This window comes from Schistocerca americana, chromosome 6 (genome assembly GCF_021461395.2).
Source record: "Schistocerca americana isolate TAMUIC-IGC-003095 chromosome 6, iqSchAmer2.1, whole genome shotgun sequence".
Lineage (NCBI taxonomy): Eukaryota > Metazoa > Arthropoda > Insecta > Orthoptera > Acrididae > Schistocerca > Schistocerca americana.
In genome coordinates, this window is record NC_060124.1 from 33,859,559 (window position 1) to 33,877,038 (window position 17,480).

The following is a 17,480-nucleotide window of genomic DNA, read 5'->3' on the forward strand; positions in this document are numbered from 1 at the left end:
GAGTTGAATCCAAGATGGCGGCTTTCAAGATGGCCGCCATGTTGGTGGCATAGCCTATAAAGTTTCCCTCTTCCCGTTCCTCGTGTGTAGGGACTCTGTTTCCTTGTTTGCTACTCCATTTGGATTTTATCAGGGTGTTTTCGGACTTTTGGGCCACCCTGTACATTCATTTCTGTGTGTACGTTGCAGTCCCTGTCATCTATAACCTTTTCAGTGGTTGACCTTCGCCTTTCTGTGCAGCCTACAGCTAACGAGGCTGATGTACCCGCAGACATCTCCCGCTAAAGACTTTTCCTCATACAGTTTTCATTAACTACTTGTAAGACATGCATGTTTCAGTCATTTTGTAAACAGGGAAACGTTGGCCCGTTTTATTTCAACTCCTTTCCACGATGTATTTAATACTAAAACTCGTGTAGCACCGTTTCTAAGAACTTTTAAATGCTTTTCCTTTCTGGACATATTAAAAATGAATTAATTGCAGCCTGAGCTGGAGTAGAATATTTTAATTCTACATTGCTTATTGTAAAAACACATGTGTAAAATAAAGTATTGCACCAAGAAAAATTATTATATATTTTCTACTTGCCACATTGTGTGCCTTGTTGATGATTTTCACTTATGGACCGTCTGACAGCAACTGAATAAAAAACAATTTTAGTGCCATACGCGATTCGCCTTTATTTTATGCAAGGCATCATCAGTGGCCTGTAATATGTACATATGTTAGCTATTTTATTTACATTTTTGTCACTGTGCCCATAGGTTATAAACAGTTCTGGTGGTTGGTATTTCCTATTAAGTAGTAATGTTTTGAACTGTACTTACAGGTTGCGTAGACAGTTTCTTACATATTACGCTCCTGTTGCATTTTTGGTCTTGTTCTTCTTCCTATGAGCGCCAATTTGCTGTTTTTTCTGCATTCCACAGCACTATGCACTGAACGCTTTTTTTAATGCAATGTTTTGGTTTCTGTTGCCGACTGTCAAATGTTTTTGCCAAAGATCGAATATTACTGCCAAACTTATGAGTGTAACTATCGAAGTATCTGTGGTCTGTTCGTGTATGCATTTGTGTGTGCGCTTGTGTGTGTGTGTGTGTGTGTGTGTGTGTGTGTGTGTGTGAGTGAGTGTTTTTTGGTGTCATATTATTTGATTTTATTTTATTGTATTTAATTATTTATTTTTGTTTATGTCCTGTGAATGTGTGTGTGTGTTTTGGTGTGATATATATATATATATATATATATATATATATATATATATATATATATATATATATATTTGTGCTGTGTATGTGTGTCTGTCTGTATTTTGGTGTTATGCATTTTTTTTTTTGAGGGGGGCGGGGGCTGTGTGTGTGTGTGTGTGTGTGTGTGTGTGTGTGTGTGTATTTTGTTGTTATATACTTTTTTATGTTATCATTTCCTTTATTAAGTGTAGTAAGGAGCCTGTCCTGATGTGTGTTTGTCCATTTATCACATGTTTGTTTTCTGCTATGGCTTTCTGGATGTGGAAGTTTTCTTGCATTTGTATAAGATGTTTTCATGGTTGCTTATTCTCATTATTTTCATTTCTTGTTCCATGTTTGTAGGATGATGGTTGTAGTGTTTTAAATGCTCTTATTACAGGCCACTGATGATGCCTTGCGTAAAATAAAGGCGAAACGCGTATGGCACTAAAATTGTGTTTTATTCAGTTGCTGTCAGACGGTCCATAAGTGAAAATCATCAACATACCGTAGTATTACGCGCAACTGAGGAGGACAGGACCAAAAAATTGAAGATTGTGTGCCTTGATTTACTGGTCGTACAAATTATTAGTAAACATTTTCTATATGTTCTGCAAACGTAAGTTTTAGGCAAGTTCTACAGAATATTACTCATTTGTAACGTGGTTTCGAATTAACAGCTTTAGAACTACATGTTATTTTTTGTGTCGTAAAATCATAATGACCCTGAGTAGATTGTTCTGTCGTGTTACAACAAATTACGTGGTCTAATTAAAAAATTCATCATGAGTACTGATAAACAAAATGCAAATAACAGTCTGTACAAGACAGATTTACATATTTAATCATAATGCCGCAAACAATAGTAATGTGACTGAACTTCATTTATTTCCTTCAATGATCACGAACTGTTGATCCTTAGACCACCACTTTCGGTTAGCAGTGACCACCTGCAGCTCTATAGCAAAAATGAGAAATGAAGGATAACTAGTGGACAGATTACATATTAATGTGACTGCTTTAATGAAATCAGTTTATAGTCGAAACTGGTAATTTTGATGACGTAGAGCAATTTACGTATCATATCAAAACGTTTCTATGGTATTAACCCCATTCACTTAAACAGATCCACGTGAAGTGACCGTATTTTCGAAATCGTAGTGTGTTCCAGCTGAAATTTAATTCAAATACCGAATTTCCAGAGGGTAATTCGAATGTAGTATGAGTTACAGCTTTCATCCTGGCCGTATCATACAAACAACTTGGTTATTTAAACCTTTCAGGACCACTGTCTGACCATCGTATCGCAAGTCATTCGTGTGTATAGAAACTCATTCTTCTGCACAAGACACCCGATCTACAAAGCATTGAACAAAGAAGTCGTCAGATTCACGAACTCCAGATTTTATTATCGGGCTATGCACACCTATCCTCGGAGGCAATGATTCATGTGTTAGCAGTGATAAACCGGTACTGCTGGCGTTGGAAATCGTTCGAACTCGTACTGTAAACGATACTAGAAAAAATAAAATAATTTTTGTTTTCAGACCACTGAGCGCAAAATCCGTAACACAATTCTCAGGTTAATTAGAGCTAAGCATATTTTCATAGACACTGAGAAAGAAGTCGTTTTAGTGAATTTAACACCAAGATAAGCTAGTGGCTTTATATATTCATGCTTATCGTCAATGGTTTGGCGCAATAGATAACTTGTCAACGACGCCCAGCCATCTCCTGATCCTGTGAACTTGCTACTTTCGATTCGAAACAGCTTGATCAATGAGATGGCCAATGGCTGGGTCTTCTTGGCGAGTTTCTGGGAAGAAATTACAACTTCTCTCGCACTTGCATCAGAATAATACAGGGTGATTCAAAAAGAATACCACAACTTTAAAAATGTGTATTTAATGAAAGAAACATAATATAACCTTCTGTTGTACATCATTACAAAGAGTATTTAAAAAGGCTTTTTTTTTTCACTCAAAAACAAGTTCAGAGATGTTCAATATGGCCCCCTCCAGACACTCGAGCAATATCAACTCGATACTCCAACTCGTTCCACACTCTCTGTAGCATATCAGGCGTAACAGTTTGGATAGCTGCTGTTATTTCTCGTTTCAAATCATGAATGGTGGCTGCGAGAGGTGGCCGAAACACCATATCCTTAACATACCCCCATAAGAAAAAATCGCAGGGGGTAAGATCAGGGCTTCTTGGAGGCTTTCATCACTCGTTCTCGGCCGTCCAGAACTTTTCCCTTTGCACAAACACCCATTCTCTGTAAACTGTTTATACCAACGTTTAATACACCACCTATCAGGAGGTTTAACACCATACTTCGTTCGAAATGCACGCTGAACAACTGTCGTCGATCCACTTCTGCCGTACTCAATAACACAAAAAGCTTTCTGTTGAGCGGTCGCCATCTTAGCATCAACTGACGCTGACGCCTAGTCAGCAGCGCCTCAAGCGAACAAATGTACAACTAAATGAAACTTTATAGCTCCCTTAATTCGCCGACAGATAGTGCTTAGCTCTGCCTTTTGTCGTTGCAGAGTTTTAAATTCCTAAAGTTGTGGTATTCTTTTTGAATCACCCTGTATTATAAGCCGGTTTAGTATAGATTCACAATACCTTTGCTGCAGTGACTTATTTATATGGTTTTCACGTCTCACATAGTACTTCTAACCTCTTTCTCTACGTTCTTCCTCGCGTCTGGATATGTGACTTTCTATGGAGTTAAAATGTTATTCGAATGAGACAGTTATACATCTTCATTCAGCCTATGAGTGCAGCTATCCCAATTTACTTAACTGCCAGTATTGTTCTCTCACTTTTACTTCCAGTTTCTTGGTATACATAAGTGACTACATACATGCTGCTAGAACTGAGCTGTCTTTAGTTTGCAATTTTAGATGTTTCTTTCAGGGGTGTAGCTGATTATCCTTTCAGAAATGTATAACTTTTCCAGTTCTTGGACGCTACTTTTAAAATGAATATGGTAAGTCCGCTTTTGTTTTTCCTTTTAACTTCCAAACTACAAACTATCATCGTTAAGGAATTCCATCATTGCCTCAGACGCTACTGTCTTCATAGCTGATTTATTTTTTATTACCTTTTGTGTGTCACTGGATGCTTTCTTTTATTTTATGTAAATGAGGGATTATGAAATGAATTAGGAACTGCATGGAAGCAGAAACTCTCTCATTTATTGACAGCCCTTGGGAATGGAGTGATTTTCCCTAATTCGCATCATAGCATGGCACTTTGGAATGCTTTCAGCGTACGTCATATTCATTGTCTCCCGTGACGTCATGAGAACTTTTCTGGCCCTTATTTTGCTAAGTATAGACAGAAGTATAATTCAGTTGTTAGGGGAGGTTGAACGAATCAAAATGTCCAACATCTATCTGAAAGCACAAAGCTGATCGGATAACAAACCCCGTTGTTGAATAAAAATTTTGGAGTTCCTCTTAACGCACAAACCGGAGACCGAGCGTGGATCCTCATAGAGTATTATCGGCAATTTTGAGCCTTTTGGACAGGTTTCACCATTTCATCGCTGACGCGCACGAGAGTACGGCTGCAGTCTTGCTCAAGTAACTTCTGGTTGGTGGCTGCGACTGTCAAAATTAAGTTTAAAGAGATTTAGTCGAAGGTGATGTTACTATTTAGCAGCAGTTTTGCATCAGCAATATAAGCGAGAATAAACTATATGGTTTACTAGGACGCTGGAGCGTCTGATTTTCTGTGGTCTTCGAATCTTTCGACTGTTATCAGAGAGATTTTTTTTTATTTTCTGAAAATGACGGAAACGTTACAAATACCTATTTAGAGGTTAAAATGAACAATTAGCAATGTATGTTTCCAATCCCATGTTCAGATTTTGGAATATGTGATTTTTTTTTATGTCGTGAGTAAAGCAAAGCTGGCAACTCATGTGAAAAATATAGTAATGTAATGAGCTGACTTAAGTCCTTCAAATTAACTGTTGCGTCGGCAACAGTGGTGGAATTACTATGCGTAACGGGACAGCATATGACACGAACACCCGGTGCGGGCTATCGCAACAGCGACACCACTTTGTTAAGATGAAAAGGGGGTTGTCACGGTTCTAATATAGCGGCTGCACGACTTTGCGTGTACGGTGGTTTTCTCCGTCCTGTACAGTCTGTGTGCAACGCAATACAAAGCAAAGCTCCGCCCCGTTTTAAGGGTAGGCTCCAGTCAGTGATGGGGGGGAAAGGCATCTGCAGCTGCCCAGCCGCGCACACAAACAGGACCAGCAGCTGGTCTGGAATTCCCACACTGCAGATCTGCTCCGAGCCTTCCGCGTCCCATTGCTGAGAAACAGCTCGCATCAAAGAAGTCATGTGTAGGTGTTAATCGGTAGCATTCAACCGCTTTAACTTACTTCGCACAATAAAATAACACTTCTCGAGAAACAATGCTTTGATCGTCGATTGTCGACGTTCGTATGATTAAAACACCAAAAACTTTGACAACATGTTTGCGACGTTCATACGATGAAACAAAACATACATTAGAATCCTCCTCTTTTTGTTATTCACATCACATATTGCAGCCGCCATGTTTTCTTCTCCAACTGTGACCACAAAGAGCGTAAACTGTAACGCTTATCCTGCTATCTTGGCATAGTCGTGAGTTGTGATATCCGAGACACCACCGTTTATGCGCAGCTACTAACTGAACCATAACGTCATCCCACGGGTCACCTACTCTCTCCTCTTTTCTAAAGATACATTGGTACATGGAAGTTAACTGCGAAGAAACTAAGATAAAATGAGAACTACTTCAACTGATCGACGGAAGAAAGAAAATAAAAAATGTTCATGGACAGACAGAAATACAGCAATGTAAGTCAGTTAGATATGAAATAAACAGAAATTTCAGTGAAGTTAAGGCGTAAATAACTAAAGGAAAAATGTGAAGACATCGAAAAAGAAGTTGTTCTTGTCGGGACTGATCCTGCACACAGAAAAGGCAAAACAGTTTTCAATGAAACTGGAGTCAGTGACGTCAGCTATGAGTGGAATGAAAAGCTGACAGTTAAACGCAGAGAGAACAGGTCGGTGGGATGAGCATATTGTAGGCCTCTACGAAGGGGGGGGGGGGGGGGGGAGGATTGTCTGATGACGTGACACAGAAAAACAAATGGAAGCCGGTAAGGAAGAAGACATAGGGGATCCGGTATTAGAGGGAGAGTTTAACGACCTTCGGAAGACTTAAAAAGAAAAGAAAAACAACGCCCTCGGAATTTAAATATCAGTCACTCAAAAATATCAGACACAACTCATGCATCCAGCGTGCTGACAAGAAAAATATGAAGAGAAATGAAACTGAAAATTTGTTAGGGGACAATCGGGATGCTAGAGGCACCAGAGGCAATTCTCACGTTGGGATTGATAACGGAAGCAAGACTTTAAAAGATCAAGACTCGTCAACCAACAACAACAAGGGTTCGACAATGTAAAATCGTGAAAGACGTTTGAAATTCTCATAAATATAGAAGAAAGCTACAGGGAAAGACGGGTAATATACACTATGTACAAAACCTAAGAGGGAACAAGAAGAATGGAAACCAAGAACGGCATGCTCGGATTCAAAAGGGTGTAAGACAAGGATGCAGTCTTTCGTTCTTACTGTTCAATCTATACATAGAAGAAGCAATGACCATAATTAGAAACGGCTCAAGAGTGGGATTAAATTCTGGATCGAAGGGTATCAATGATTATAATGCTATCCTCTTGAAAGTGACGAAAAATTACAGAACCTCAAGAGTGAAAAGAGCAGAAGTCAATAAAGAACATGAATTGAGAGTAAACCGGAAAAGGACGAAAGTAATGAGGAGCAGCAGAAATGAAATTACCGATAAACTTAACATCAAAATCTGGGACCACTAAGTAGATGAAGCTAAGTAATTCTGCTACTTAGGAAACAAGGTAGCACATGAAGGCTTCAGTCTTAGAAATTTCTAAGAATAAATAACTGCAACACGGCATGTTGTTGTTGTTGTGGTCTTCAGTCCTGAGACTGGTTTGATGCAGCTCTCCATGCTACTCTATCCTGTGCAAGCTTCTTCATCTCCCAGTACCTACTGCAACCTACATCCTTCTGAATCTGCTTAGTGTATTCATCTCTTGGTCTCCCTCTACGATTTTTACCCTCCACGCTGCCCTCCAATGCTAAATTTGTGATCCCTTGATGCCTCAAAACATGTCCTACCAACCGATCCCTTCTTCTAGTCAAGTTGTGCCACAAACTTCTCCCCAATTCTATTCAATACCTCCTCATTAGTTATGTGATCTACACACCTTACCTTCAGCATTCTCCTGTAGCACCACATTTCGAAAGCTTCTATTCACTTCTTGTCCATACTAGTTATCGTCCATGTTTCACTTCCAAACATGGCTACACTCCATACAAATACTTTCAGAAACGACTTCCTGACACTTAAATCTATACTCGATGTTAACAAATTTCTCTTCTTCAGAAACGCTTACCTTGCCATTGCCAGTCTACATTTTATATCCTCTCTACTTCGACCATCATCAGTTATTTTACTCCCTAAATAGCAAAACTCCTTTACTACTTTAAGTGTCTCATTTCCTACTCTAATTCCCTCAGCATCACCCGATTTAATTCGACTACATTCCATTATCCTGGTTTCGCTTTTGTTGATGTTCATCTTATACCCTCCTTTCAAGACACTATCCATTCCGTTCAACTGCTCTTCCAAGTCCTTTGCTGTCTCTGACAGAATTACAATGTCATCGGCGAACCTCAAAGTTTTTACTTCTTCTCCATGAATTTTAATACCTACTCCGAATTTTTCTTTTGTTTCCTTTACTGCTTGCTCAATATACAGATTGAATAACATCGGGGAGAGGCTACAACCCTGTCTCACTCCTTTCCCAACCACTGCTTCCCTTTCATGCCCCTCGACTCTTATAAGTGCCATCTGGTTTCTGTACAAATTGTAAATAGCCTTTCGCTCCCTGTATTTTACCCCTGCCACCTTTAGAATGTGAAAGGCATTATGACATTGAATTGGTGACTGTAGGAAAAGAGGGAAAAATAAGACTCGAAGTGTTAGAGAAATGATGCCACAGAAGGATGTCAATAATTATGTGGACTTATAGGGCAGGACGTCATTCTCCGTAGAGTGGGCGAAGAAAGGAACATATGGTAAACACCAACAAGAAGAAGGGTCAGGACGACAGGACATGTGTTAAGATATAAGTGAATAACTTCCATGGTAGCAAAGAGAGCTGTAGAAGGCAAAAAATTGTAGAGAAAGACAGAGATTGGAATACATGCAAAGAACTGAGGACGTAATGAATAAGTGTTACATTGCTGTGAAGAAGTTGGAACAGGAGAGAAATTTGTGGCAAGCTTTATGAAACTAGACACAGAGGAAAATATGCTGTTAGATGCACAGTGTGGCTCTCTTTTAAACCTGCAGCAAACACGAATACATATATGTGAGAACTATTTTAGAAATAGCTGACGGAGATGTCTTTAACTAGATGATGAGAATAGGAGGATAAAAGAAAAATCAGTGAGACGCTCATTGCTGAGCAATTTGCCTTCAGCGAAGTAGGAAGCCTATTTTTTTTATTAATAGTAATAATACGATTAACTAAGATAAATGAAACTATATTTGAGTTATACTGAGTGTCGGAGAAATCTCGTGACAAACTTCGAGAGGTTACAGAGGGTATCTTGAGGAACAAATCAAGGATAGGAACCCTTGCCCGGAAGCGTCAGCCAAAGACGTCACTGAGCGTTCAAGTTACTGTCCAACTAATTTGTAACACATCTCAAATGCTGCGATTCTCTTCTGTTCCGGTTTACCCATAGTCCATCTTCCACTGTCATACAAATCTGTGCTCCAAATGTACATTCTCAGAAATTTCCTCCTCAAATTAAAGCCTATGTTTGATACTAATAGACTTGTCTTGGCCAGGAATGCCCTCTTCGCCATTGCTAGTCTACTTTTCATGTCCTCCTTGCTGCGTCCGTCGTGCGTTATTATACTGCCTACACAGTAGAATTCCTTCGCCTATTTTGTGATCCCCAATCCTGCTGGTTAACAGTACTTTCGTCTTTGTTCAATTTACTCTCTATCCGTTATCTGTACTAATTAGACTGTTCATTCCATTCCACTTTCATTGAGAATAGCAACATATTTATCGAATCTTATCACTGGTATCCTTTCACCTTGAATTTTGATTCCACTCTTGAAACTTTCTTTTATCTCTGTCATTGCTTCTTCGATGTATAGACTGAACACTAGGGGCGAAAGCTACATCCCTGTCTTTCCTCCTTCTTAATCCAAACACTTCGTTCTTGGTCTTTTATTGTTCCCTCTTGGATCTTGTACATATTGTAATCACCTGCCTTTTCCTATAACTTACCCGTATTTTTTTTTTCAAAATTTCGAACATATTACACAATTTTTCCAGGCCGACAAATGCTATGAATGTGTCTTGATTTTTCTTTAGTCTTGCTTCCACTATCAACAGCAACGTCAGAACTGCCTTTCCTAAAGAAAAACTGATCACCATCTAACACAGCCACAATTTTCTTTTCCATTCTTCTGCATATTTTCCTTGTCAGCAACTTGGATGGATGAGCTGTTAAGATGAATATGCAATAATTCGTGCACTTGGCGCCTGTTGCTATGTTCGGAATTGTGTGGATGACGTTTTTCCGAAAATGAGGCGGTATATCGCTAGTTTTATACACTCTACACACCAATGTGAATAGTCGTTTTGTTTCCACTTCCTCTGGTGAGTTTAGAAATTCCGATGGAATGTTACGTAACCCTTCTCACTTATTTGATCTTAAATAGTCCAAATCTCTTTTAAATTCTGACTCTAATTGTTCCAGCATAACATCAAACGCCGGCACGTCAGCATGGAACATAACCACAGAGAAGGCTGTGAGATGACGTCAGAGAGTAGTGTGCTGACTGCACCGCTCCAGCGAGCCTTGGTCACACTAGAAGAGCAGCACTGGAAGACGAGCCGCCAACCTAACTGTTCAGCTGAGACTTGTGCGTTACATTAGGTGATTGCATGGAAACTGTATCTATCGAAGGACATTGGTTATTTGCATGTCGCCAATTGCTTGCGACCCACCTTGTACAATGCAAGTTAAATATTTTCATTTCGATTAATGTAATAAACTCCATTAATATGATTTGCTTGTGTGTTGTCTAGCTATCCGAGAAAACAGCTTCCTAGTACCCTGTAAGAGACGAGTGTGGTAGGATCCCACACTAATAGTGGATTACCTGCTCTTCCCTATCGTATCCTATCATCTCATTAGACCATTCTTCCCCCTCGTAGAGGCCTTCAGAGTGCTCTTTCCACCTATCCACTCTCTCCTCTGCATTTAACAGTGGTGTTCCCCGTTGAATTCTTAATTTAGCACCCTTTCTTTTAATTTCTTAGAAAGCTGTTTTGATTTTTCCATGTGCTGACTCAGTCCTTCTGACAACCATTTCTTTTTCAGTTTCTTCGCATTTTTTTGCAGTTGTTTCGCTTTAGCTTTCCTGAAGTTCCTATTTATTTCATTCCCATTTCTGTATTCTTCCTATTTCTTCCTCACTCCTATTTCTGTAATTACAGTGCAGTGTCTGGTCTGGGAATCGCTGTCTGAAAACGATGTAATCTAAGCGGATCTACCCGTCCCTACTGGTATTTTCCAAGTAGGGATCTTCCTCTTGAGATTCTTGAACAGAGTATTTACTATTACTAGCTGAAATTTGTTGAAGAATTCTGCTAGTCTATCTCATATCTGCTACCAAGCCTATATTCTCCTGTAACCCTTTCTTCTTCCCCTATAACGGCATTCCAATGTCCCATAGATGTTACGTTTTCATCTCCATTTACGTACTGAATTATCTTTCTACTTTTGAATATCGTCATATACTTTCTCTACATCTCTTCACCTTCAGCGTGGGTCGTCGGCATGCATACCTGAACTATCATTGTCGATGTTGGTTTGCTATCGATCCTGACGAGAAAAACCCAATCACTGAACTGTTCACCATAACCCAATCTCTACTGTGCCAACCTATTCACGACGAATCCTAATCCCATTATACCATTGTTTGCTGCCGTTGATATTAGCCTATACTCGTGGGACCGGAAATCCTTGTCTTCTTTCCTCTTCACTGACGCCCACTCTATCTAGATTGAGCCCTAGCATTTCCTTTTTTCAGGTTTTCTAGCTTTCCTACCACGTTCAAACTTTTGACATTCCACACCTCGTCTCGTAGAACATTACAGTTTGGCTGGTTATTCAACCTTCTTCTTATAATCATCTCCCCATTGGCAGCCCTCTCCCAGAGGTACGAATGGGGAACTAGTCTAGAATATTTTGTCAATGAAGAGATCATCATAACGGTTTTCACCGTATATAGGTGGAAGAAAAACAATCATTGGTCGCTATCAATTTGTGTGAACGGGCAAGTAACAACATACTGATTTTCCTCGAATAGACAGCTGAAGAGGGAAGGTAACTAGAATTTCAAGGATAATCTGGCACAATACACAATGGAAAGAATACACACGATGGAGGGTTTCTTAAGTTTGAATAAGGTAAACATGAACTGCAATCTTACTGATATTAGGGCGGAAAAACACAGAGAAATATAAAAGAAATTGTGCTATTTATGGAAGGGTAACAAAACCCTTGTAATCGAGAAAAATGTTTATCAAAGAGAGAGACCTTCATCAAAGAAATGAGTACTTGAGAAATGACAACAATTAAAATTTGGGACACATTGTTTCCGTCGTTTGCATTGTTTGCATTTGTAATCAACTGTCCTTAAAGCATACAATAGAAAAACGGAACAAATCAAGTGCGGCGAGACGTGAAAGAGATATGAACAATAAGCAAAGAAGGTTGTCTAAAGATCTTCGTTTCTCACTTGAGAGAAGCGAGGTTCGAATCTCCACCCAACCTTCCAGCTATAGGTCTTCCACAGTTTCCCTCCATCATGATAGCGGGATAAGTCCTTGATCCTGGTCAAGCCATTCATTCCAGCCACTAATTAAGAGACTAATGATTATGCTGCCTTTGGACGGTCAAAAGTTCACTGCCGATCCCTGGCCCCGACCTTTCCCAGTCTGGGGTTGTGTTCCATCTCTGATGACCCCTTTTTTAACATAAACACTCGTTCGGTACTGGAGAGAACAAAAATACCACACAGGCCATGAGTAAGAAATAAGACGAAGTGATACTACATAAATATTGGAGTTATGGTGTAACAGACATAAAATACCCTGTACAAACAAAACAGAATTAATATTTGAATACTGTCTGAACAACGTAGGTTAATCTCGTAAGTAGCATTTACTCTGTCCATAATACATAAAGCACGGAAAAGTCAAGCTAGGTGTAACGGATTCTATAGTAATAATAAAAGAAGCGCAGAGAGCGGAAGAGAAATAAAGTGCCGTGCGAAGGTTCCCGTTTTGAAACAGTCGTATCCTAATGCGGGAAGCAGTATAGCCATTTCCGGATTGCTACAGTTCCGTCCTTGCTCGGTTAGCCTTCTTGTTTCGGCTACACTTTGTAACTCCACGTGTGTGTTACACTGGGGATGCCGAACACGTTCCACTCGGCTCGGAGAGTGTTTGAAGAATTCGTAATGACATAGCTGCGTCTTGCTCAGTAAGGGAGAACCAGTTTCACATAAGTTGGACGCGACTGGGTAATAGCAGCCTCTCCCTCCTATGTCCCTGCCCTCCCCCCCCCCCCCTTTCTCTCTCTCTCTCTCTCTCTCTCTCTCTCTCTCTCTCTCTCTCTCTCTCTCTCTCTCTCTTGGGCACCCCTATTTTGTACACAGCAGTTTCCACATTCAGCTTTTTGTGGGCCATTCAAGGGTCTGTCTACGTCTTGCAAAACAGATATTTATAACAGGAGCCGTTGTAGTGTAATTATGGCTGTGGACATATCGAACGACCTAGATCTTTCAGCGGCGTCAAACCACAGCTGTGCAGTATGCTACGATTGCTACTTGAAATTATGTGATGTTATCAAAACAAAAACAGATAGTTATACTTCCCCAAAAGCACAATCTTTGCGCATTTAAATTAAATTGAAAGCCACTGGAAATGATCAACATTACTCCATGTCTTCATAGGTTTAAATGTGTTTCGCGGTACAATAAATTGTATCAAAATTCAAAAAAGCAAGTGCTTGCATATGATGCTTACATAAATCGTGAATTTAAATCATAGTTACAGTTCGTGATCCACAATGGATGTAGCGCATTTACATGTTCTTTACCAGAGCGATTCTGCAGAGGACCTCCTCATTTCTTATCAGTCGACCTGATTTCAGCATCCCTCTCTACCATCACACATCAAATGCTTGGATTCTCTTCTTTTACGTTTCCCACAGTCTATTGTTCACTTCGTAACAATGCTGTGCAGCAAACGTCCATCATTAGAAATTTCTTTCTCAAATTAAGGTCTACGTTTCGTCAGGGACGCCCTCTTTGCCTGGGATAGTTTGATTTGAATGTCGTTCTTGCTTCGTAAAGGGTTTTTTCTTCTTCTTTTACTTAAAAGTACCTAGCAAGGAGTGTGTGGTTAGTACACTGGACTCGCATTCGAGAGGACAACAGTTCAAACCCGCGTGCGGCCACGTTGACTTAGGTTTTGCGTGATTTCCCTAAACCGCTTCAGGCAGTTACCGGGATGGTTCCTTCGAAAGGGCCGACATCCTTCCCCATCCTTCGCTAATACGATGGGACCGATGACCTCCCCGTTTGGTCCCCTCCCCCAAATCAACCAACCAAATTAAGAGCCTCTGTGGAATACGGTTATTACAGTTGTTTTCCTTTCTTTTTTTGCACATTTCTCTCGACGTTTCTTGGTGCTTCTCTCTTCTTTCTTGTGTCAAAGTGGTCCCAGAATTCTTATCGAGTTTTTGAGGGAAACTTTTGAAGTCATTTCTGAGCGGCAATCGTTTCTCAGTATCTTGTAGTATAATTCGGACTCATCCATGTCCATTCGAGCTTCTTTGCACCATGCGTTATCCATTTTTAATTAACCAGACTGACTTTTTTGTCAGTCTCTTGGGATTCGCCCTTTGTAAATGGCTGTAGAAAGCTATTCCTCTTTTCCTTATCATGTATGTAATATTTTTCAATACTTGTACACAGTTTACTAATATGTTTTCTGTATTGTGTTTGCCTTTAACTGGGCGCAGAGTTTTCGTCACTATTTTTCTTTCTGTGATTTTCAGTGCTACCATCATCGTCTTTTTGTTCAGACTTAAATATTCTGCTGCATAAAGTTCTTCTGGACGAAATACTGTGGTGCAGTGTGTAAGTTTAGCATTGTGTGGACACTGACTAGTAAGGCAGTGCGATATTTTCACCTTATTAACTCTTGCTTTAACGGCTTCATCCCCGAAATGTCTTTCTCCGAAATGTATTGCTCAATTATTTCTGAGTAACTGAATTTGTTACTCCTCTCAGTTTTTCGATGTTTACTTTTCATTATGTTTAGGACTGCTTTGATGTTTGTCACAAATTTCGTTTTCGTGGAGGAGGTATGAAAGGCTGATTCTTCGGTTTGTTTTTTTATTTTTCTTTAATTTTTTTACTGTAATTTGTTTCAGGGTAGCAGAATGCCTTCATTTGTTCTCCTTTCTGGTCCCCAATTTTGATGTTACTTTTATTGTTAATCTCATTTCTACAACTCCTCATTAATTTCTGTTTTTTCGGTTCATGTTTATCTCATTTCTGCAACTCCTCATTAATTTCTGTTTTTTCGGTTTATGTTAATCTCATTTCTGCAACTCCTCATTAATTTCTGTTTTTTCGGTTTACTCTCAATCCATAAAGTGTGTCCATTATATTGCTCTTTCCATTTAACAAGCCCTGCAGTTCTTCCTCAGTTTCACAGAGAATAAGAATGTCATCAGCAAAATTTTTCACTGAAATCCTTTCACTCTAAATTTTAATCTAACTCTTGAACCATTCTTTTATTTCCATCATTACTTCTTCGCTGTATAGACTGATCATCACGGGCGGCGGACTGAACTCCTAGCAATCTCTCTAATCCTAGCAGTTCGTTCTTGGTCTTTCTTTTTTTCCTTTTCGTTGTTGTAAACATTATTTGTTATCCGTACGACCATAAAGCTTCACACCATAACAGAAATTACATCTCAAGCAAGACACAAAAATGAAAAAAAGATGTCATTAAAATGTACAGATTTTGCCCAATACCTTTTAGAAAATTAACAATCACTTTGTATACCCCAATGTCTTTGGTAAACAAAACAGAAGCAGTTCTTTGAAGGAGGTGCCATCCCATATTCAGCTTCAAAAAGTTCAATATTTCAGTCAATTTTGGGACACGAATCCCAAGTGTGATTTAGATCAGCTTCCGATTCAGAATCACACTCACACGCAGGAGAACTGTAAAATTTGATTCGGTGTAGGTGGAGAGGAAAAGAGGCGTGGCTGAAGTCGAATATTGGTTGATATCGTTGATCGGTTCAAACGTGTCCTCGGAACTTTGCAAGAATTCGAGGTTGTAAAGCGCATGATAACCACCTCTCGTTTCTTGAGATCCATCTCACATCTATTACCGTGAATGTTTTCCTCATGCAACCAGTCTGTGTACGGCAATATCAGAAGAGCGCCTATAGAGGCGGCTTGCTTCGCTAATAATTAGCTTCCTCGTTATAATCGCTGCTAACGTGGGCACGCGCCTACAGCAAAAGGATGGTCTATCCCCTCCGTGTACTTTGAGCATATTCTAAAACAACATTTAGTATATAATGATGAGTTGTTTTATACCATCTCCGGTGCTGAACGTTTTAAAGGACGCATTGGGAGTTAGACTCAATTAATATCTTTGAAAAGACAGTTGAAGATACAAAGCTTGAGTGCTTCCAAAAGTGCCGTTGTCTTCCCCGTAAAAACAGAATTGCTTTTAGGCAGTTCGAAGGCTTTCCGGATTGGGAGCTGAGGACATAGTAAAGCACATGCGGTACACTCTTCTTGTGGCATTTCGGATCCGTCTGTATGTGTTGTGACTTGGCAAGACAGCCAAGCCACTGTAAGGCGAAGCCGAAAGGCACGCGTTTAAGCTCACGCAGGCTGGCGTGAGGTCTGGAACAAGGCCAAGGTATTTATAGTAGCAAAAATAGTACGTAGCTTCTGGAATACTTAACTTTAATCCATAGTTGGTGAACATCGGTCTGACGGTGCATGCATTACAAGATTAATAGCAAATGATAATGGCGCCTTGCTAGGTCGTAGCAAATGACGTAGCTGAAGGCTATGCTAACTATCGTCTCGGCAAATGAGAGAGTAATTTCCTCTCCACCTACACCGAATCAAATTTTACAGTTCTCCTGCGTGTGAGTGTGATTCTGAATCGGAAGCTGATCTAAATCACTCCTGGTATTCGTGTCCCAAAATTGACTGAAATATTGAACTTTTTGAAGCTCGCCGGAGAGCTTCTGTAATGTTTGGAAGGTAGGAGACGAGATACTGGCAGAAGTAAAGCTGTGAGGACCGGGCATGAGTCGTGCTTCGGTAGCTCAGATGGTAGAGCACTTGCCCGCGAAAGGCAAAGGTCCCGAGTTCGAGTCTCGGTCGGGCACACAGTTTTAATCTGCCAGGAAGTTTCATATCAGCGCACACTCCGCTGCAGAGTGAAAATCTCATTCGAGAGAGTAATTTGTCAGTGAACCATCGCTAGCAAAGTCGGCTGTACAATTGGGGCGAGTGCTAGGACGTCTCTCTAGACCTGCCGTGTGGCGGCGCTCGGTCTGCAATCACTGATAGTGGCGACACGCGGGTCCGACGTATACTAGCGGACCGCGGCCGATTTAAAGGCTACCACCTAGCAAGTGTGGTGTCTGGCGGTGACACCACAGTATGAATACATAGAGAGTCAAACCACTGAGCTCCAACGAGAGGATTAAAGGTGCAATTGACATCAACACTCGGCGAGCCGTTCGTGTGAAAATAACAAATTGGAACCTGACAGATGAGTCTATCGAGATCAGAGTGAAGTACAATCATATGCGAAGAACGTAGAATGGAACCTATGATAGGAGACTAAGTGTCAGATCTGGTTCAGACTGCCAGAAGTTTGTTTCTTCTGTAGGAGGTGGCCCATAATCGGAAACGGTAGTTTCGACTTTCATATACGGAACTGCCCAAGGAGGCCATGCCATGA